The following is a 22,462-nucleotide window of genomic DNA, read 5'->3' as shown; positions in this document are numbered from 1 at the left end:
AGTGGGGTGCTGCGGAGAGGGTAGGCTACAGCGATGTTTGTGATGGGGGACTTGTCGGGAAGGTCCCGATGCCGGTGATTTGTATTTGCATGGGGGGGTTCCACTGCCGTCGATGATGGGATGGGGGGGATGTCAGGAGGTCTCCCAGTGCACTGGGAGATTGGGGCACCTGCGCAATGTTGATGTAGTTTGTAGATGACACAAAACTAGGTGGAAGTGTGAGGTATGAGGAGGTTAAGAAGATGTTTCAAGGGGATTTGGAGAAACTGAGTGTGGGCAAAAATTTGGCAGCTGGAACACAACATGGAGAAATGTGAGATTGCCCACAGAAATATCGAGTGTTCTTTAAGTGGTGAGAGGCTGGGAGATGTTGAAAGGTCTAGAGGTCCTTGTTCATGAGTCACATGCAGATACAGCAAGCAATTAAGAAGGCAAATGGTATGCTGGTCTTTATTATAAGAGGGTTAACGATGTCTTACTGTAATTATATAGATAAAAACAGAAAATGCTGGATAAACTCAGCAGGTCTGGCAGCATCTGTGGAGGGGAAAACAGAGTTAATGTTGCAAGTCCATGTTACAGTCCTACAGAACTGAAGAGGGACAGAAATGTAATTAATTATATAGTTAGAGAGGGGGTGAATGGAAGGTCAATGGTAGATCAGAGCTAAGGAGAGAGTGACAAAGATGTCATGGACATGAGACAAAGGGGGTGTTAATGGTACTATTAAGGAATGAAGAAGTGCTAATAGAGAATAAAGATAAGACAGCAATTACATAGAGCCTTGGTGAAACCGTACGTGGCATATCTGTACAGCTTTGGTCGCTTTACCTAAGGAAATATATACTTGCCCTGGAGGGAGTGCAACAACAGTTCATCAGGCTAATTATCTTGAGTCTCAAACATGAGAACATAGCTACAAGATAAAGGGCCAGTCATTTAAAACTGAAGTGCACAGAAATTTCTTCGAGCAGAGGGTGGTGAATCTCTGGAATTCTCTTCCCCAGAGGGTGGGGGAGGTTGGATCATTAGAAGTATCGAGGAATAGAGGGCTATGGGGAAATGACAGAAAAAGAGTTGAGGCCGGCATAGATCAGTCATGATCATATTGGATGGAGAGGCAGGCTTGAAGGGCCTGGTGGCCAACTCCTGCTCCTATTTCTTGTGTTATTGTGAGTTTAGAAGAATGAGAGGTGGTCTCCTTCAAACATATAAGATTCTTACAGGGTTTGACAGGGTAGATGCAAGAAGGATGTTTCCCCCTGGCTGGGGGGTGTCTAGAACCAGGGGACATAGTCTCAGAGTAAGGGGCGGGCCATTTAGGACTGAGATGAGGAAGAAGTTCTTCACTCAGAGGGTGATGAATCCTTGGAATTCTCTGCCCCAGAGGGCTGTTGGGAATCAGTCATTGAGTATGTTCCAGACTGAGATTGATCGATTTCTATAAATTAAAAACATCAAGGGATATGGATATAGCATAGGAAACTGATGTTGAAGTGGAATATCAACCATTATCTCATTTAATGACATAGCATTCTCAAAGAGCTGAAAGGCCTTCGCTCCTGCTCCTATCTCTACACTGGATCCTGATCAAGCAACATCTCAATTTTCAGGTTCTCATCCTTCTTTTCCAAATCCCTCATGGCCTCATGCCTCCCTGTGTATCACCTTCTTCAGCCCCACTACTCTCCGAGATATCTTCCTTCTTCTGATTCCGGCTCTCAAACATCCCAAATTTTATTTGTTCACTTTTGGTAGCTGTGTCTTCAATTCCGTAAGCCTGTGCTCTGGAATACCATCCCTAAGCCTCACTGCCTTGGTCCTTGAGACGCTCCTTAAAACTCCTTGACCAAGCTTTTGGTCATCTGACCTAAGATCTCCTTATTTGTCTTGGTGTCCTACTTTGTTTAATACTTCTCCTCCTCTTTGGAACGTTTTATTACCGTCAAGGTGTTATAGTCGATATTGGAAAACTTCAAGAGATAAAGAGAAAAAAAAAGAGATAAATGACTTATTATTTTTTCTTTTTTTTATGCTGCCAGGTGCAAAGGCCTTTTTAAAATTAAATATTGCCATGGAAACATTTCCAATCAGCTGAGAGAGCTTAATAACTCATTTGAAAGACAGTACCTCCGTAAGTACAGCCCCGTACTGCACAGGTCTGCCACTCAAGAATCTAAGTTCAAAATCCAGACTGGGATTTCAATCCACAGAATGTCTAACACAGAGGAGAGTGGGGCAGTACAGTGGCAGAGTGGTTAGCACTGCTGCCTCACAGCCCCAGGGACCCAGCTCGGGTCACTCTCTGTGCAGAGTCTGCACGTTCTCCCCGTGGGTTTCCTCCGGGTGCTCTGGTTTCCTCCCACAGTTCAAAAGATGTGCTGGTTAGGTGCATTGGCCATGCTAAATTCTCCCTCAGTGTACCCGAACAGGCGCTGGAGTGTGGCGACTAGGGGACTTTCATAGTAACTTCATTGCAGTGTTAATGTAAGCCTACTTGTGACACTAATAAATAAACTCAAACTTAAAACTTAGAACTCTACTACCAAGTCATACTAGCATATTGTCACAAAGGGAGAGGAATGGTCTTGTTAATTAAGCGGGTACAATCACCTTTTCAGAGTCCAGTGTTTTTTGCAGAGCCTATCTCATCTCCAGTCATTCTCTTATACCAAAAGGTGTACATTTGATTTTTTGAATCATTTCCACAAGTTACGTTTTAGCGCAATGTTGTTGACAATGTGCAAAGTTAACTTAGAAGAGTTCAAAATGAATCATGCCCTGGGAGAAGTGTCATTAAAACATAACAAAAGGACATAGTGCATGTTCCAGCAAGTATTTTGCAATAGAGCAAGGAAGTGGGACAAAGCAGGTCATGTTACATTAAAACATGTTACATTAAAGCATGACAGCAGGACAATGTGAGTCACAGACATCGCAAACAGACCTGTTACATTAAATTGTGAGCAAAGCTGTGCACATCACAGATGGATTTATTAACTTACGGAATGAGCAGGAGAGCTCACATCAGAGACAGACTCGTTACATTTAAATGATACAACAGGACTATAGCATCTACATGTAAATGTATACATTTACATTTATATAACACCTTTAATAATAGTAAAACATTTCAGACACTTCACTGAAGGGCAAAAAAATGGACACCGCGCCCAAGAAGACGACAACAAAACAAATGACCAAAAGTTTGATCAAAGAGGTTGGTTTGAAGGAACAGCTTCAATGAGGAAAGAGAGTGCAGAGGTGAAGAGGTTTGGGGAGGAAGGTCTCGCCTGAGCTTAGGGTCTAGCCTGCTGAAGGCACAGCCACCAATGGTGGGACAAAGGAAGTGGGGCATGCTTGACAGTGGATACCATAGAGAAACCTGTCTTATTACAGTGAAGCACGATATTGTTTTCAATTAAGAAGGCTTGCTGACAAGACAAACCAACACTCTGCATCCGAGTAATTGCCAAGTTGAAAGGAATATGGTAGAAATGGGATGAATGAACAAGTAGTAGCAAGGTGACACCAAACTCCTCGAGTCTATTATGGAAAATGACAGTTCCAGTTTCCCGTTGCCGAGGAAGGATGAGTTAGAAAAGGCGACAAGGTTTTGAGTTTCCATTACAGAATGGGAATGTGAAAGCATGCAGAGTAACAATTATGGAAGGAACTTGAAGGAGGAGTCTGAAGGAGCAATGGCAATAGTTGTGCCATTAAAAAAACTGTATTAAAATATATTAAATACCAATTTAAACAATAAAAGCATGCAGGTGTTATGTTCCAAGTGTTACCACTTTCGCGGGGACTGGGTGACTGCCAGGATATTGCGGATCGTTATTAAGGCAGTTCGGGTGACACTGTGCAACATGAGAGTAAAAGCTCAATCAATTCATTCATCAGGTTATATTAGATGGTGAGATAGAGAGAAGATCAGATTCTTCCGAGTAATAGATATAAGAAGTAATTTTACAAATCAGTGACATCAGAAATGGAATTGCATATCAGGAATAAGGTCAAGATCATGGCACGATGTTCCATTAATTTCTATGTGAGTCATGCAACCAATTTCTCAGTACCTTGGGAATGAAGTCCTATAGTATGCATACAAATTCAAAAGTTCACAAATACGCAGATCTTTTAGCTGTGCCCTAAAAGCCATCGGTCCCATTTCCCCATCATCCCTTTATTTTTAAAGAAAATTCTCATATTCATGCTGAAACTCATTCATGCACTCACCCGTTGTTATCTGTGTAATCGCCCCCAAACCCACTGAGAATTCCAAATTCCTGCAACTCAGGCCTCTTGTTCATATCCTACTTCTGTCATCTCACCATTGGCAACAATGTCATCAGCTGTGTAAGTATCAGCAAAACCAATCAACCTATTCGAAAAGCAAAATATTGCAGATGCTTCAAATCTGAAAAATCTAAAAGCAACTCAACCTGTACTAATTAGTAACACACCCCACCTAGCTGGTAATCTAGCTCCACCTTCTCGTAACTAGTAGAAATTTAACTAGCAATATCAGCACCACATATTTTATTAAGTGCACTTACACCAATTCAAATGATTAAAACCAGCCCCATTTATTCTAGTTAGTAACCCAGCACGACCAATTACATTTTTTCCATTCATTCATGGGACATGGGTGTAGCTGCCTGGTCAGCATTTATTGTCCATCCCTAGTTGCCCTTGGAGGGCAGTTCAGAGTCAACCACATTGCTGTGGCTCTGGGGTCACATGTAGGTCAGGCCAGGTAAGGACGGCAGATTTCCTTCCCTAAAGGACATTAGTGAACCAGATGGGGTTTTCCTGACAATCGACAATGGTCTCATGGTTATCAATAGATTCTTAATTCCACTTTTTTAAAAAAAATCCAAATTCCACCATTGGCCTTGGTGGGATTCAAACTTGGGTCCCCAGACATTAATTGAGTTTGAGGATCAGTCCAGCGGTAACACCACTAGGCCATCACCTCCCCTTCTCTCTCCTTTCATCTTTTGAATCTTCTCTTCTGCCGTCTCTGTATTCCCTCCTTCTCCTCACCACTTCTGTTCTAAAGTATGTTTATTGACACAATGTATTACCTTCTGCAGCCACATCCATCCTCCTTGCCATCCCTAACAAAAAAATTGGATTTATAAGTAGACAGGAAATGATTTGTCAGTACACACTAAAGTTAGAACACCAAACCAGACTTCAGTAAATATTAGCTCATATCAGACCTTTGCTTTAGCAGGCAATGGGATTTGGGTGTAGTTATATTTGCTTCAATCCTGTCCTTCCTCAAGTTCCTGATTCTAAATGTAGAAACAGTACACAAAGCTTATGACAGGGGAGAGAGGATGTGACTGAATTACATAAAAAGCAAGTACATTCATGAAGGGAAATAAAACTCAAATTATCAACATGAACTTCACTCGGTCAAAAACAACAACTCATAAACAAATATTAGTAACAGTCCATCGACTCAAATTGGTACAGGCAGCCCCACCTACTTGAATTAGCAATTCCCACTCTCTGCACTTGAACAATTACAACCCACCTACTTTAGTTAGTAAGTCCACTTACTCTAATTACTAACCTACCTAGATTCATAGACCTGCACCTATTTAAATTAATAATCCAGCCCCACCTATTCGAATTAGCAAAACCCCTTCCCTACACTCTTAATTAGCAACACCGCCCCAATTTATTCTATTCAGTAACCTAAGGGGTGACATGGTGGCACAGTGGTTAGTACTGCTGCCTCACATTGCCAGGGACCCAGGTTTGATTCCCAGCTTAGGTCACTGTCTGCATGGGTTTCCTCTGGGTGATCCGGTTTCCTCCCACAGTCCGAAAGACGTGCTGGTTAGGTGCATTGGCCATGCTAAATTCTTCCTCAGACGCCAGAGTGTGGCAACTAGGGGATTTTCACAGTAACTTCATTGCAGTGTTAATGTAAGCCTACTTGTGACAATAATAAACTTTAAAACCTACCCTAAACTACTTTAATTAATGACCCAGCCAGGGTTCGAGCAGGTGATTGATTTAGGTCCAGAATTTCACCACAATGATGACAAAAATGGCAAAAGTGACCAAAAATCCTGAGTTCTGCCCCGAGCAGGGGACATCCCATTTTGATGGGAGTGGTTCACTTTTTTGCTCATGTGCTATTTACAGAGGTAGCTGGCCATTTAAAATCATCAGTTGTCTCCCCTGAAGTTAGATTTGGGTAGTGTGAAACCTGAAGTATGCAGATTAGTGTCAGTAAGAGCAGGTCTGAACTTTGTGGATCCATTTGGATAGTCAAAGTACCCCTTTGCTCAAATAGCCGCTCCCAATCCACATTCCCCAGTTCCTGTCTAATTTGGATGTAATTGGCCCTTGCCCAATTAAGCACCCTCGCCCAAGGGCCACTCTTGTCTTTATCCATGATCCATGGCATAGTGGACAGTGAAGAAAGTTATCTCCAATTGCAATGAGATCTTGATCAATTGGGCCAGTGGGCTGACGAATGGCAGATGGAGTTTAATTTAGACAAATGCGAGGTGATGCATTTTGGTAGATTGAACCAGGGCAGGACTTACTCAGTTAATGGTAGGGCGTTGGGGAGAGTTACAGAACAAAGAGATCTAGGGGTACAAGTTCATAGCTCCTTGAAAGTGGAGCCACAGGTGGACAGAGTGGTGAAGAAGGCATTCAGCATGCTTGGTTTCATCGGTCAGAACATTGAATACAGGAGTTGGGATGTCTTGTTGAAGTTGTACAAGACATTGGGTAAGGCCACACTTGGAATACTGTGTGCAATTCTGGTCATCCTATTATAGAAAGGATATTATTAAACTAGAAAGAGTGCAGAAAAGATTTACTAGGATGCTACCGGGACTTGATGGATTGAGTTATAAGGAAAGCCTGGATAGACTGGGACTTTTTTCTCTGAAGCGCAGGAGGCTGAGGGGTGACCTTATAGAGGTCTATAAAATAATGGGGGGCACAAATCAGCTAGATAGTCAATATCTTTTCCCAAAGGTAGGGGAGTCTAAAACTAGAGGGCATTGGTTTAAGGTGAGAGGGGAGAGATACAAAAGTGTCCAGAGGGGCAATTTTTTCACCCAGAGGGTGGTGAGTGTCTGGAACAAGCTGCAAGAGGTAGTAGTAGAGGCGGGTACAATTTTGTCTTTTTAAAAGCATCTAGATAGTTACATTGGTACGATGGGTATAGAGGGATATGGGCCAAGTGCGGGCAATTGGGATTAGCTTCAGAGTTTTAAAAAAGAAAGGGTGGCATGGACAAGTTGGGCTGAAGGGCCTGTTTCCATGCTGTAAACCTCTATGACTCTACCTGAAATCTTATGGAATTCTGGTCGCTAAGCCCAAAATGCTCCCCCACTGAAACATTGGTCACCTAGCCTGGCTCATTCCCCAATACCAAGTCTAGTATGGCCTCCTCCCTGGTTGGATTGTCAACATACTGCATCAAAAAGCCCTCCTGGACACATCTACCAAATAGCTCTCCATCCAAGCCCCTGGATGTAAGGGATTCCCAGTCAATATGGAGGAAGTTAAAGTCACCCACCGCAACTATCCTGCTTTTTTCACACCTTTTCACTATCTGACTACACAACCTTTTTTTTGTTTATATCCAATTCAATCCAATCAATGTCCAATTCAAAGTCTCAGCAAGTGAGACATTCCCGATCCAAGGTGACAATACAGGCCTCTCACTTCCTGTCTTGGGCTTGATCTACATGACCCCAGCTGATTGGAGTAGGCATTGCACCTTCTCCAAGGCTTGATCTCATTTGTATCTTAGCCAAAAGGCCGAGATGCCACTTTAAAAAATTGCTTCAAATGAAGCCTCCGTGTAACCTCATGACTTCAACCAGCACAGCAAAACTACACTTGATCTTTACCAAAAGGCCGAGAAGCTAAACATAAGAACATAAGAAATAGAAGCAGGAGTAGGCCATCTAGCCCCTCGAGCCTGCCCCGCCATTCAATAAGATCATGGCTGATCTGAAGTGGATCAGTTCCACTTACCCCTAATTCCCTTACCGATCAGGAATCCATCTATCCGTGATTTACACACATTCAACGAGGTAGCCTCCACCACTTCAGTGGGCAGAGAATTCCAGAGATTCACCACCCTCTGAGAGAAGAAGTTCCTCCTCAACTCTGTCCTAAACCGACCCCCCTTTATTTTGAGGCTGTGCCCTCTAGTTCTAGTTTCCTTTCTAAGTGGAAAGAATCTCTCCACCTCTACCCTATCCAGCCCCTTCATTATCTTACAGGTCTCTATAAGATCCGCCCTCAGCCTTCTAAATTCCAACGAATACAAACCCAATCTGCTCAGTCTCTCCTCATAATCAACACCCCTCATCTGTGGTATCAACCTGGTGAACCTTCTCTGCACTCCCTCCAAGGCCAATATATCCTTCCGCAAATAAGGGGACCAATACTGCACACAGTATTCCAGCTGCGGCCTCACCAATGCCCTGTACAGATGCAGCAAGAATGCAGCAATAAACAACTTCTCTTCTGTCTCCTGCGGGCTGTTGGGAGGCCTATTGTACACTCACAACATAGTGATTTCACCCTTCTTATTCCTGAGCTCCACCCATAATGCCTCACTACAAGATCCCTCCAATGTGTCCTCTCTCAACACTGCTGTGATGCGCTCCCTAATCAGCAGTGCAACTCCCCCACCTCTCTTGTTTCTCCTTCTGGAATGTTAAGCTGCCAGTCCAGTTCCTCCTTTCACCATGTCTCCATAATTGCAATGACATCATAATTCCAAGCAGTAATCCAGTTCATCTGTCTTACCTCTTATACTTCTTGCATTGAAGCAAACGCACTCCAGACCTACAGTCCCACTGAGCCCTGCAGCTTTCCTCTGCCTGCTCTTACTCTGCGCTATGTTTATCTCAGTCTGACTTTTTTCCAGAGTCTCTACACTTACTGGCCTGCTGTTCCGGTTCCCACCCCTCTGCCTCACTAGATTAAACCCTCCCGAACAGCACTAGCAAACGCCCCACCCAGGATATTGGTGCCACTCCAGTTCAGGTGCAACCCATCCTTCTTGCACAGGTCCCACCTTCCCCAGAAGACATCCCAGTGATCCATATATCTAAAGTCCTCTCTCCTACACCAGCTCTTTAGCCACATGTTCAACTGTGCCATCTTCCTGTTCCAAGTCGCATTAGCACGTGGCACCGGGAGTAATCCTGAGATTACTACCCTAGAGGTCTTGCTTTTTATCTCCTGACCTAACTCCCTGAATTGTCTTCACAGGACCTCTTCCCTCTTACTGCCTATGACATTAGTACCAATGTGGACAATGACATCTGTCTGTTTATCCTCCCATTTCAGGATGCCCTGTACCCGCTTAGAGACATCCAGGACTCCAGCACCAGGGAGGCAACACACCATCCTAGAATCTCATTTGTAGCCATAGAAACGACTGTTTGCGTACCTATTGAATCTCATACTACTATCACTCGCTAGGACTTAGCCCGATCTTGTTCTACAGCAGAACCACAAACACCTGGTGCCACAAACACCAGGCTGCTGCTGGTGTTTTCCCCTGAGAGGCTAGACCCCCCCAACAATATCCAAAACGGTATACCTGTTTGAGAGGGAAATGGCCACAGGAGACTCCTGCCTTACCTGCCTGCATCTCTTCTTGGTCACCCATCTACCTGTCTGAACCTGTGGTGTGACCACCTTCCTGAAGCTAGTGTCTATCCCCTGTATGCTCTGCAGTGTGTCCAGCTGCTGCTCCAACCGAACCACACGATCTGTGAGGCGATGCAGTTGGTCACACCTCCTGCAGACATAGTCATCAGGGACACTAGAAAGCTCCCTGATTTCCCACATCTGACAGGAGGAGCATATAACTGCCCCAACTGCCATCTCTGCCCTTGTACACTTGAAAAAGATATAAGAATAAGAATCTTACCTTGCTTTTATTTTGCTTGCCTTCCTCACAGTGCCTTTTTTTTGGTTGGAAGAGGAGGGAGGGAGGGAAACACTAATGTAATGTCTCGGGCTTAACCATTCCTTGACACCAGTTCTTCAGCTACCCCCAGTACAATCGAAATGACTGAGTTGACTTCTCCCAGAATCCTCTTCTGCCGCCTCTGCTGGACAGCTACAAGGATTATAGACTCTTTAAGGTGGGACTATGAACTCCAATGCAACGGGAAGTATAGACAGAGTCAATGGATGGGAGGCTGGTTTGAGTAATTGATTGGGCTACATTCATGACCCTTTGTAGTTTTTTGCGGTCTTGGGCAGAGCAGGAGCCATACCCAGCTGTGATACAACCAGAAAGAATGCTTTCTATGATACATCTGTAAAAGTTGGTGAGTCGTAGTGGACATGCCAAATTTCCTTAGTCTCCTGAGAAAGTAGAGGCGTTAGTGGGCTTTCTTAACTATAGCGTCAGCATGGAGGGACCAGGACAGGTTGTTGGTGATCTGGACACCTCACAACTTGAAGCTCTCGAGCATTTCCACTTCCATGGGTTGCTACGAGAGGACACAGGTTTAAGGTGCTGGGGGGTAGGTACAGAGGAGATGTCAGGGGTAAGTTTTTCACTCAGAGGGTGGTGGGTGAGTGGAATCGGCTGACGTCGGTGGTGGTGGAGGCAAACTCGTTGGGGTCTTTTAAGAGACTTCTGGATGAGTACATGGGATTTAATGGGATTGAGGGCTATAGATAGGCCTAGAGGTGGGGATGTGATCGGCGCAACTTGTGGGCCAAAGGGCCTGTTTGTGCTGTGGCTTTCTATGTTCTATGTTCATCCATGTTGATGAAGACATGGGCATGTCCTCCACTGCGTTTCCTGAAGTCGATGGATATCTCATTCATTTTACTGACATTGAGGGAGAGATTATTGTTGCCGCACCAGTTCACCAGCTTCTCTATCTCTTTCCTGTACTTCATCTTGTCAATGTTTGAAATCTGACCCACTACAGTGGTGTCATCAGCAAACCTGAACAGTGATTGCTGTACAAGGAGTACAGGGCTGCAGACACAGCCTTGTGAGGCACCGGTGTTGTGGCACACTTATGGGGCACCGGTGTGGAGTTTGCTCGTTCTTCCTGTGTCTTCCTAGTGCTCTGGTTTCCTCCAACAGTCCAAAGATGTGTAGGTTAGGTGGATTAGCCATAGTAAATGCGTGGGGTTCCAGAGATAGGGCGGGGTGCAGGGGATGAGCCTGAGTAAGATGCTCTCTCAGAGAGTCGGTGCAGACTAGATGGGCTGAATGGCCTTCTTCTGCACTGTAGAGATTCTGTAGCCACTAGTGATAAAGTGATTAAAATTGGGGATGTGCAAAAGGCTAGAATTGGAGGAATGCAGAGTTTGAGGGGAGGTTTAGGGCTGCCAGAGTTTACACAGATTGGGAGGAATAAAGTCACAGAAGGATTTGAAAATAATGATGAGAGTTTTATATTTGGGAAGTTGTTAGGCTGGGGATTAATGTAGGTGAATGTGTTCAGGAACCATGGGTTGTCAGAACTTTGGAAATGAGCAGTGGAGTGGCCAAATTCCCCTCCCACTCGATTTTCAAGTTTGCTGATGACCACCATAGTGGGTCAGATCTCAAACAATGGCAAAACGGAGTATAGGAAAGGGATAGAGAATCTGGTGGACTGGTGCGATGATAATAACCTCTCCCTCAATGTTAACAAAATGAAGGAGATAGTCATCGACTTCAGGAAGCGTAGTGGAGGACATGGAGGCAGAGACATCCTGTGGGTTACCATTGACCAGAAACTGAACACTTAAGTAGGTCAACAACATCCAGAACAAAGCTTCTCATTTGCTTGACACCCCATCCACCACCTTAAACATTTGCTTCCTCCACCACTGACAGCAGTTTGTGCCATCAGTAAGATGCCACTACAGCAACACGACAAAGTCTCCACTGAAAACACCTTCCAAACCCATGAGCTCTGTTGCCTAGAAGAAGAAGGGCAGCAGGTGCATGGGAATACCACCAGCTGCAAGTCCGCCTCCAAGCCATACACCATCCTGACTTTGCTTTTCCTTCACTGTCGCTGAGTCAAAATCCTGGAACGCCTTACCTAACAGCATTGTGGGTGTACCTACACCACAAGGACTGCAGCGGTTTAAGAAGGCAGCTCACCACCACCTTTCCAATGGCAATTAGGGTTGCACAATAAATGCTGGTCCAACCAGTGGCATCCACATTCCATGAACGAATCAAAAAAGGCAACTTGAGCTTGCCTCCTTCTGCAGACCTTGCCTTCTGAAATTTGCAACTGTCTGCAGATGTGCAATCTTTTGGACCTCAGCTGTTTAGAAATCTTCATTTATGTGCAATGGCTCAGAGACCAGCCCGGGGAGCACATTGTGAGGTTACAGAAAGGACCACTGAGGATGGGGAGCAGAGCCAGTCGATGGGAGTGGAGGAGCACTGCTGCCTCAAAGTGCCGGGGACCCAGGTTCGATTCCTGGCTTGGGTCACTGTCTGTGCAGAATCTGCACATTCTCCCCGTGTCTGTGTGGGTTTCCTCTGGGTGCTCTGGTTTCCTCCCACAGTCCGAAAGACGTGCTGGTTAGGTGCATTGGCCATGCTAAATTCTCCCTCAGGGTACCCGAGCAAGCGCTGGAGTGTGGCGAATAGGGGACTTACACAGTAACTTTTTTCAGTGTTAATGTAAGCTTACTTGTGACACTAATAAATAAACTAAAAAAAAACATGAGGGAAACAAAGGAAATGTGGATTTCAGTTAAAACAGACAGACAATCTGAGGCTGCACTGGTTCCAAGTGGCAAGAGAACAGCTCTGAGTGTTAAATTTAGACTGAGGGATAATTAGAACTGCAAATTAATGGGAAGTGAATTCACTGAAAATTTAATGATCGAGAAGAATAAAATTGGTTTTTGGAGAAGTTGCACAGGTTTATACAAGCCCTCCACAAACAGACTATTGTCAGTAAAAGTCTCCAACTGTTGGAAGATGTGGCAAAGTTGCAGAAGCAGGTTATCACTGACCGCTAGCTCATTATAAAATGGCAGCACCTACCCCAAAGATGTGCAAGTTTGGTTTATTGGCCAAACTAAATTGTCTCTGACCGTTCCATGATGTATAGATTAGGGGAATTAGTGGAGAAAATGGGCGGGACTTTCAGGCTGTGCTCGCCCCAAAACCAGAAAATCCTGCTCAAGGTCAATGGACCTTTGCATGGTCTGCTCGCCACCTCCCCCCCATCCCCCCCTCCCCCTCCCCACAGCCACCCGCCCACTATGCTTCTTGTGGCGGGTGGGATGGGAACATTCTGTCCAACATCTGGGTAAGATGCTCTGTCGGAGAGTAGGTGCAGACTCGATGGGCCTCCTTCTGTACTGGGGGGGATTCAGTGATTCTTTACCCTGCCAACCCCACCTATCTGCATTTACCTTGCAGGTTGCCAGCACAGCCTGATAGTCAGATGCTCATTTGGGGTAATAAATGTTAGAGGTAAATATTAGAGATGATTGTGTAATCCACAATCAGAACTGTAGCAACAGACTAAATGACAGTAGACATTCAGTGTGACCACGATAGGATTCTGTGTTCCCAACAGGAAGTTAAACTCGAAGGTAGTATTGCTTTGAGAAAGAGGGTGGAATCTTTCCAGAAGGTGGGGAGGGGGGGGGAGATACCAATGCCAAAAGGTTTGATTTGATTTGATTTATTATTGTCACATGTATTAGTGTACAGTGAAAAATATTGTTTCCTGCGCGCTATATAGACAAAGCATACCGTTCATAGAGAAGGAAAGGTGAGAGTGCAGAATGTAGTGTTACAGTCATAGCTAGGGTGTAAAGAAATATCAACTTAACACGAGCTAGGCCCATTCAAAAGTCTGACTGCAGTGGGGAAGAAGCTGTTCTTGAGTCGGTTGGTACGTGTCCTTAGACTTTTGTACCTTTTCCTAATGGAAAACGTGGAAGAGAGAATGTTCGGGGTGCTTGAGGTCCTTAATTATGCTGGCTGCTTTTCCGAGGTAGCGGGAAGTGTAGACAGTGTCAATGGATGTGAGGTTGGTTTGAGTGATGGACTGGGTTTCGCTCACAACCCCTTGTAGTTCCTAGCGGTCTTGAGCAGAGCAGGAGCCATATCAAGCTGTGATATGACCAGAAAGAATGCTTTCTATGGTGCATCTGTAAAAGTTGGTGAGAGTCGTAGCGGACATGCCAAATTTCCTTAGTCTTCTGAGAAAGTAGAGGCGTTGGTGGGCTTTCTTAACTATAGTGTCGGCAGGGGGGGACCAGATCAGGTTGTAAGTGATCTGGACACCTAGCAACTTGAAGCTCTCGACCATTTCTACTTCATCCCCATTGATGTAGACAGGGGCATGTTCTCCAATACGCTTCCTGAAGTCAATGACTATATCCTTCATTTTGTTGACATTGAAGGAGAGACTATTGTCATCACACCAGTTCACCAGATTCTCTATCTCATCCCTGTACTCCGTCTCGTCAATGTTTGAGATCCAGCCCACTACGGTGGTGTTGTCAACAAACTTGAAAATTGAGTTGGAGGGGAATTTGGCCACACAGTCATAAGTGTAGTTTGGTTTTTTGGGGTGGGATTCGAGCCTTCCCTTACCATATTGCCAAGAGGAATCAAACAGGACTGGGGAGGGAGCTGATTAAGGAAGGCAGGTTGGTTTACAGACTGCCAAGTGAATCAGAGACTCAGCAACTCTGCAGTCTCGATCAGCAGTGCCACTGAGAAAGGTGAACGCTGTTGAGGCCACAATAAAATGCTAGGGTGCCTCCATTTCGAGCTGTTGTCAGTTGGCCGAGTGTTTCTTTTGCCAGGTAAAGGCAGGCAGGCCCTGATGATTGGAGGGGAACCCCCTTTAGCATAGAAATTAAAGCCACGGGGGATGGCCTTTGCTGCTGGCAGCTCTTCCCTGGGCCTTGAAACCTCTGGCTTCGATGGCATCCCTCCCCAACCCAGAAGTCACAGGGAGGCTGCCTCCTTGCAGGCAGTGGGCTCCCCTGTCAGGTGGGAGGGATGACCTGCCACTGGCAAAATGGCAATGGCCTGGGAAAATGAACCTTAATTGGGCCTTGAATTGTCTAAATTGGCCTATCACCTCCAGATGACGGGAAGCTGAGCCTCTGCCATTCCATCGCTGGAAAACCTCCCTGACGGTGGGACTTTGAATCATAGAATCCTCACAGTGCAGAAGGAAGTATTTGCCACGTTGCCCCTGACACTAAGGAGCAATTTAGCATAGCTAATCAACCTAACCTATAGTAGGAGGAAACTGGAGCAAAGAACAAAGAACAGTACAGCACAGGAAACAGACCATTCGGCCCTCCAAGCCAGTGCCGCTCCTTGGTCCAACTAGACCAATCGTTTGTATCCCTCCATTCCCAGGCTGCTCATGTGACTATCCAGGTAAGTCTTAAACGATGTCAGCGTGCCTGCCTCCACCACCCTACTTGGCAGCGCATTCCAGGCCCCCACCACCCTCTGTGTAAAAAACGTCCCTCTGATGTCTGAGTTATACCTCGCCCCTCTCAGCTTGAGCCCGTGACCCCTCGTGATCACCCGGAGGAAACCCACGCAATCACAGGGAGAACATGCAAACTCCATGCAGACAGTCACCTGAGGCCGGAATTGAACCAGTGTCCCTGGATCTGTGAGGCAGCAATGCTAACCATTGTGCCAGCCAAACTGTATTGGGGAAATGTCCTGACATGGCTCCCTCGCATCTTACTAGCACCATTCCCCCCACCTCCTCGCCCTCCACCCCAATGTTCTGTAAAACTTTGCCCAGGTTGAAAGCACAGATTCTGTGATCTGCAAATTCCTTGAGATACGGCTCTCGACTGTGAGCACGGGATTGGTTAATTCACTTCAATGCACGGCGAGATTGTAAACACATTGGTCTCAATATTTATTTGGATGGCCTTTGTGAGTGGGTGGGGGGGGGTAAAAGTTTTGACTGGACCCTGCAAGCTGTAGCATTTTAACTTTACAGAGTGTATCTTTGTTCCAAAGAAGCTCACCATCAGGAAGCCTGATGGACAGGCTAGGCCAGGGGACATGTCGGAATACTCCACAGTGGGATATGGTAGCATTGTGGTTATGTTACTGGACTAATAATCCAGAAGCTTGGAATAATGATTCAGAGATTCAGAGCCATAAATTCAAATCCTACCATGGCAGCTGGGGAATTGAAAGGGAATTAATTAAATATGTTTGAAACAAAAAGCTAGTGTCAGTAATGGTGACTGTGAAACTAGTGGATTGACTGCTAATTCGTGTCCTTTTGGGAAGGAAATCCACCATCCATACTGTAGTAAATCAAGGCGACTTGATGTGGCAAATAAACAAAAGGATTTATTGATTGAGAAGAATCATATAAAATGAAGGGTTTTAACAGCACAGCTCTACAGGTCTTCTCCCGCCAACGCCGTGACTCCAACTTCAGCCACCACCCCCAGGAATGTGCACCCTCGCCCCCGATAGGCCCAGGTTCGCACAAACGCATTCCATTGGTTCTGGCCTGGTCACATGGCCTGCAAAGGATCGCCCATTAAAGGAGCCATGCTACCACACATACCTTATCTGGTCCAGGTGTGAATCCTCACCCACAGCAATGTTGTTGATTCTTTACCATCCGCTGAAATAATCTCGCAAGCCATTTAGTTGTATTCTGGAAGGTGACTCACCATCACCTTTCCAAGAAAAGTTGGGGATGGACAGTAAATGCCAAGGACGCTCACATCCCATGAATGAATGACCACAAACATCAGGAGTAAGTCACAGCCTGCAGCTATGTTTGTGAATATGTGCTGGTGTCCAGATCTTTGTGTCTGTGGGGGAAGGGCGGGGGGATTAGTATGCTTGTTGGGCGGGATGGTCGCTTATCCCGGAGGGGTCACCTTTGCAGGAGGATTCTTTGGATTTCTGGAGGCTGGACAGTAGTGAGCAGGGAAGCAGGTAAAAACGGTTCGCCGGGATGCCCCTCCTGGTCAAAACCCAATGCTGTAAGGGCCCTTACCTTTCCCATGAAGCAGTCCTCACCTCCTTTTAGCTGCCGAGTTTCCTGAGAGCCGGGATGCCTGCCAGCCAGGATTCAACCCGTCAGATGCAGCGAGCAATTAACCTTCATTGTAAGAGGGTTGGAGTATAAGAATATTAAATAAGGAAATCTTACTGCAATTATACATGACCTTAATGAGAGCACATCTGGAGTACAGTGTACAGCTTTGTTCTCCTTACCCAAGAAAGGATATAATTGCCTTAAAGAAGAACTGAAGTTCACTAGATTGATGGCTAGACTGTGCTATGAGGAGGGATTTTGCTGATGTCACTGAAATGTATGAAATTACCAGATGATTTGATAGATGTTGAGATGCTCTTTCTCCTGGCTGGAGAGTCTAGAGCTAAGGATCTGGATAAATTGGACATTTTGGATTATGATGAGAAGACATGTCTTCACTCAGATGGCTGTGAAAATGTGAAAACCTCTCCCTCAGAGAGCTGTGGATGTTGGTTGATGAGTGCATTCAAGATTGAGATTGATAGATTTCCAAACGCCAATGTGGAGATAGAATGTGGAACAGGAGTTGACCTCAAAGTTCAGCCTGATCATAATGGTCGAGCAGTCTTGAGGGGTGCTATGGCCTTTCCCTCCGCCTATTTCTTATGTTCTCATAGAATCCGTACAGTGCCCATCGAGTCTGCACCGACCACAGTCCCACCAAGGTCCAATCCCCATGGCCTCATCCCCATGGCCTAGCTAGTCCCCTGACACTAAGGGGCAATTTAGCATGGCCAATCCACCTCGCCCGCACAGCTTTGATCTTTTGCGCCACATCTTCCAATCAAGATCAGAAATTTTATTTCCGACCCTGATCAGCCAAAAAGCTGCACATTCACCTTCCTCCAATTCCTCTGAGCGATCTTCCAATGGAGGGGGGTTTTGTAAAACCAACTCAGTGCAGCAAACCTCAGATCGAGTAGCCGCAAAGATTGGTGTAAAAGCTTTGCCCCCTTTTACAGCTAGTCAGGTTTCAGGGTGGGGTAGTTAGGGTGGTCAGTCTGTGTGTGTGAATAGGGTCAGTTGTATAGTTACCCAGGTGTTAGGCTAGAATCTTTCTGTCTAACATTTCCTGGTAACTATTCAGTAACTGTCTGAAATCTCTGATTCCAAATCAGAGTTGGAAGCTTCTTAGGAGGGTCCAGGAATTGCCCATCAGAAGTTCAAACTTCTTGGTAATTCCCATGGAGTCCTTGCATTGGGATTTCTGTGGTGTCCTGTAGCATAACTTCCAGGGTACAGTGGGCCCCCAGCTACAAGAAGATCTGGGGTCCTGTTCTTATAGAGCCATGTAACCTCATTATAATATTTAAAAGATGAACCTGCCTGCCGGGAGCGGGTTTGTTGTCTGCCCGCTATCTCATCACCATTAAAGCAAAAAGTGGGCAGGCTGGAGGCAATTTGGTTCTGACTTTGGGATTCTCAAAATTTCAGCATCCCTGGTGATTCCACCCCATCCATTTTCTGGACTTAGAATCACCCCCCCGTGTGTTCAGCATTTCAAACCCCTTCCTGCTTCCAACACAGTCACATAGCCGAGGAATTCCAATCTACATTGTACACAAAAACAATGTGGGAGTAAAATGATTGATGCTCAGTTCTGGTCGCCTCATTACAGGAAGGATGTGGAAAAGATTGAAAGGGTGCTGAGGAGATCTACAAGGATGTTGCCTGGATTGAGTGGCATGCCTTATGAGGATAGGCTGAGGGAGCTCGGTCTTTTCTCCTTGGAGAGACGTAGGATGAGAGGAGACGGAATAGAGGTAAATAAGATGTTGAGAGGCATAGATCGGGTGGACTCTCAGAGGCTTTTTCCCAGGGTGGAAATGGCTGCTACGAGAGGACACAGGTTTAAGGTGCTGGGGGGTAGGTACAGGGGAAATGTTAGGGGGAAGTTTTTCACACAGAGGGTAGTGGGCGAGTGGAATCGGCTGCCGTCAGTGGTGGTGGAGGCAAACGCAATAGGGTTTTTAAGAGACTCCTGGATGAGTACTTGGGACTTAATAGGATGGAGGGTTATAGGTAGGCCTAAAAGGTAGGGATATGTTCGGCACAACTTGTGGGGCCGAAGGGCCTGTTTTGTGCTGTAGTTTTCTATGTTTCTATGTTTCTACGTCCCTTTACAGTCTCATTTATTTACAGATAGAACAAGTCTTCCTTTCCCACGATAATGTCTGTGGGTGTGTAAAGTTCACGAACTCTTCAAAACACTGATTATTATTTTTTTAGAAAGCAGTTTTTAAAGCCACTGACTTTACTATACAATTTATTTACAATAAATTAGTGCAGTTATTAAAACCTTTTTGCAGAGGAACAGTCTGGACAAAAAGGGTTTTGTTTTCCTGCCTACCTTAATTTTCTTCCCAAGAACATGCAATGAAGCCAAATGTCGTACCCTCAAAACCATTCTGGGTTGGATCAACTTGGATTGGGAATCAACTAGGGTGGCACGGTAGCACAGTGGTTAGCACTGCTACCTCATAGCACCAGGGATCCGGGTTCGATTCCTGGCTCGGGTCACTGTCTGTATGGCGTTTGCACATTCCCCCTGTGCGTTTCCTTTGGGTGCTCCGGTTTCCTCCTACAGTCTGAAAGATGTGTGGATTAGATGGATTGGCCATGCTAAATTGATCCTTAGTGTCAGGGGGATGAGCTAGGGAAATGCATGGGGTTATGGGAATAGGCCTGGGTGGGGTTGTGGTTGGTGCAGACTCAATGGGCCGAATGGCCTCCTTCTGCACTGTAGGGATGCTATGATAACTACATAATGTCCCTGCTCTATTTTACCGTACCACACAATTGTCTTCTGCTTTCTTTCTATTTCATGTTCTCCTCTTTTCTTTCTTTTCCCCTCATCTTTTGATCTGCCTTGTGTTCATTCCTCCCCCCCCGCACCACCCTTACTCCCTTTATCTTCTGCAAACCAAGACACTAACCTGCAACTAGACTGATGAATGAAATTCGAATCTAAGCTCTTCCCCCACTACACAATCACTAACCATGTCCTCGTCAGCCTTAGCTTGTCCCAATGTTGGTCATCTCGGGAGTTTAAGATTGAGAGGGTTAAATTATGAAGACAGATTGCATAAAGCAAGCTTGTATTTCCTTGAGCTCAGACTATCAAGATGTGATCTGACCAAGGTGCTTAAACATTTTAGAAGTGTTTGATTAGAGTAGTGCGGAGAAATTTTCCTCTGATGGGGGGAATCTGGAATGAGGAAACATAGCTTTAAAATGAAAGTTAGGTCATGAGGATGGAAAGATTGAGTTCTCCACCCAATCTTTCCCAAAGCAAGGGCTCTGGGGGCTTGGTCAGCTGGAGCTTTCCAGGCTGAGATCAATAGATTTTTGTATTGAGGGATACGGAGCTAAAATTAGTAAATGGAGTTAAGGCACTGTTGTGCAATGATCTAAGTGACTGTTGGTGCAGTCTTGAGAGGCTTAATTAACTACTCCTGCTCCTATGCTTCTTAGAGTGAGTCATGCAGTGAGAGGGATTATTTCCCCTTAGACATCATTTTCCCTGTATTTATGTAACAATATTGTCGCTGTAGGCAATATCATAAAATAAGAGGCTGCACCTGGCAATCTGAAATCCCATCATAGGAAGCGTGTGTTTCCCCATTGTGTCAAAGACCAAGTGTACAAATGGCAGCACTAATGCTGTGGTGGTTTGGTTTTGTAGGTCATGAGGCAGTCGGCAGCCCAGCCCAGCCTCAGCCCTTACTGCTCTTTGATTTTCCCCTTTGCAAGATATTTAATGAGCTGCTATTCAAGGGGCAGCTGGTTGTGACTCTTTGACAACAGTCAATTTCTGAAATGTATTGAAGTCCTGACTATCAAACTCCAGAGCACCAGGTGGCCCACACGTTGACGCTACATCCCTGAATTTAATATTCTCGGTATAAAGCTCTGATGGTGTATATTCTGGCTCTATGGATCTATTATTTAACCAACTGTGTCCAGTCAGTCATGTTAAACATAGAGTATTGGGCCTTACCACCAGACCATTCAGTGAAATTTCACAGGTCTTGCAGACACTATGGGCAGTATTTAATGGGCTAGGGGTCTTGCCCACTGGCTGAAGATCCAACAGGCACCCCATGTTGCCTATTTTAAAAAAGGCCTTCCAAATTACTAGTGCTACTTGGACACTTAACTGGACAGCAGTAGGACTTCCCCAGGCTGCTGCTGATTTGACACCCATCCAGGGCCTAGGATTGGCACTGGGACCCAGGGCACAGGAGTTGAGCACAGAGGGGTGTTATGGGTAGGGAGAAGGTTAATAGCAAAGGGAGGAGGGATAGCTCCCAACCAGCGCCCCCTTCCCAATACCGGGTCCCTCAATCAGGGATGCTATTAAATGATTAGCAGCATGAACAAAAGTTTTTGAACTATGGAGTACCCACGAGAGCTCGCAAGCAACAGCACAGAGGTTTGTTTGTCATGGTTTCTGCCTGTCTCTTGCTTAATTTAAGTGGGCATTAATTGCCCACTTAAATTCCTGAATTGGCAGTGGGGTGGGATGGCCGTCCATGGACCTCCCGTCATGGATTTAATCGGGGTGGAAGTGGGACGCCTGTGGACTCCCCACCTGTAACTATCCCACCTGATTAAATGCTCTCTACCACCAAACCCAATACAGGGGAAGGAACAACTCAGAAGACCTTTAAAAATGTGGAGGCAGTGGGGACACTTCGATGCGAAATCACACTTCCTTGTTCAACAGAAACAATTGTTGTCAGTAGGGGAAAGGGTATGATTCATACATAAAAGCCAAACAAAACAGGGCCATTTAAACATAGTGCTGAGTTCAAATAAATCCCATTTGGCTGTTGCAAGGCCCTTAACCCACAATATGTGCACCACAAATATATGCCACAGACATAAACAGACCAGAAAGGGGGATAAATTCTGCTGTCAATGATTGTTGCTGGACTGCTTTGATTGACAGGCCAGCTGGTGTAACATTTGTATGAACAGTTTCAGGAGAGATCTTTGTTGACAATTCTCTTAGGGCTGTTCATTCTGACTACTTGGCTGAGTTTTTAAAGCTACAGTTATCGCAACAGGGTGTTCTGAGTTCAGTTTGTTGACTTTTTAAAGATGCTGTTAAATGATTAGCAGTGTGAATAAAAGGGTGGTTGTCTTTATAAGAGGAGCTTTGGTGTTTTCATGAAAGGAAGTTTGTTTTCCAATATTGAATCTGTATAGTGTGAGCTGTATTCCATTTTTAACAGTTTATTTTATTTCATCTCCAAATGGTTCCTAAATGTTTGCCCATGGTGGATACTGGCGAAGGCTACAAGGGACCACGGTGTGTGGGTGGGAGAGTGAAAAGTTATGAGGTACGAGGAATAGAAGGTCTAAAATATTCTAGAAAAACT

The 22,462-nt window shown here is 45.4% G+C and overlaps 1 protein-coding gene across 2 annotated transcripts in view; it reads left to right on the top strand.

The window, feature by feature from the left end:
• Positions 1-22,462, top strand: part of LOC144495614 (1-phosphatidylinositol 4,5-bisphosphate phosphodiesterase gamma-1-like) — a 211,729-nt gene that overhangs the window by 8,857 nt on the left and 180,410 nt on the right. The window lies entirely within an intron of this gene.

Source organism: Mustelus asterias, chromosome 7 (genome assembly GCF_964213995.1).
Source record: "Mustelus asterias chromosome 7, sMusAst1.hap1.1, whole genome shotgun sequence".
In the NCBI taxonomy this organism is placed as follows: Eukaryota; Metazoa; Chordata; class Chondrichthyes; order Carcharhiniformes; family Triakidae; genus Mustelus; species Mustelus asterias.
The sequence above is the reverse complement of the archived record's forward strand: the minus strand, read 5'-3'. Positions and strand labels throughout refer to the sequence as shown.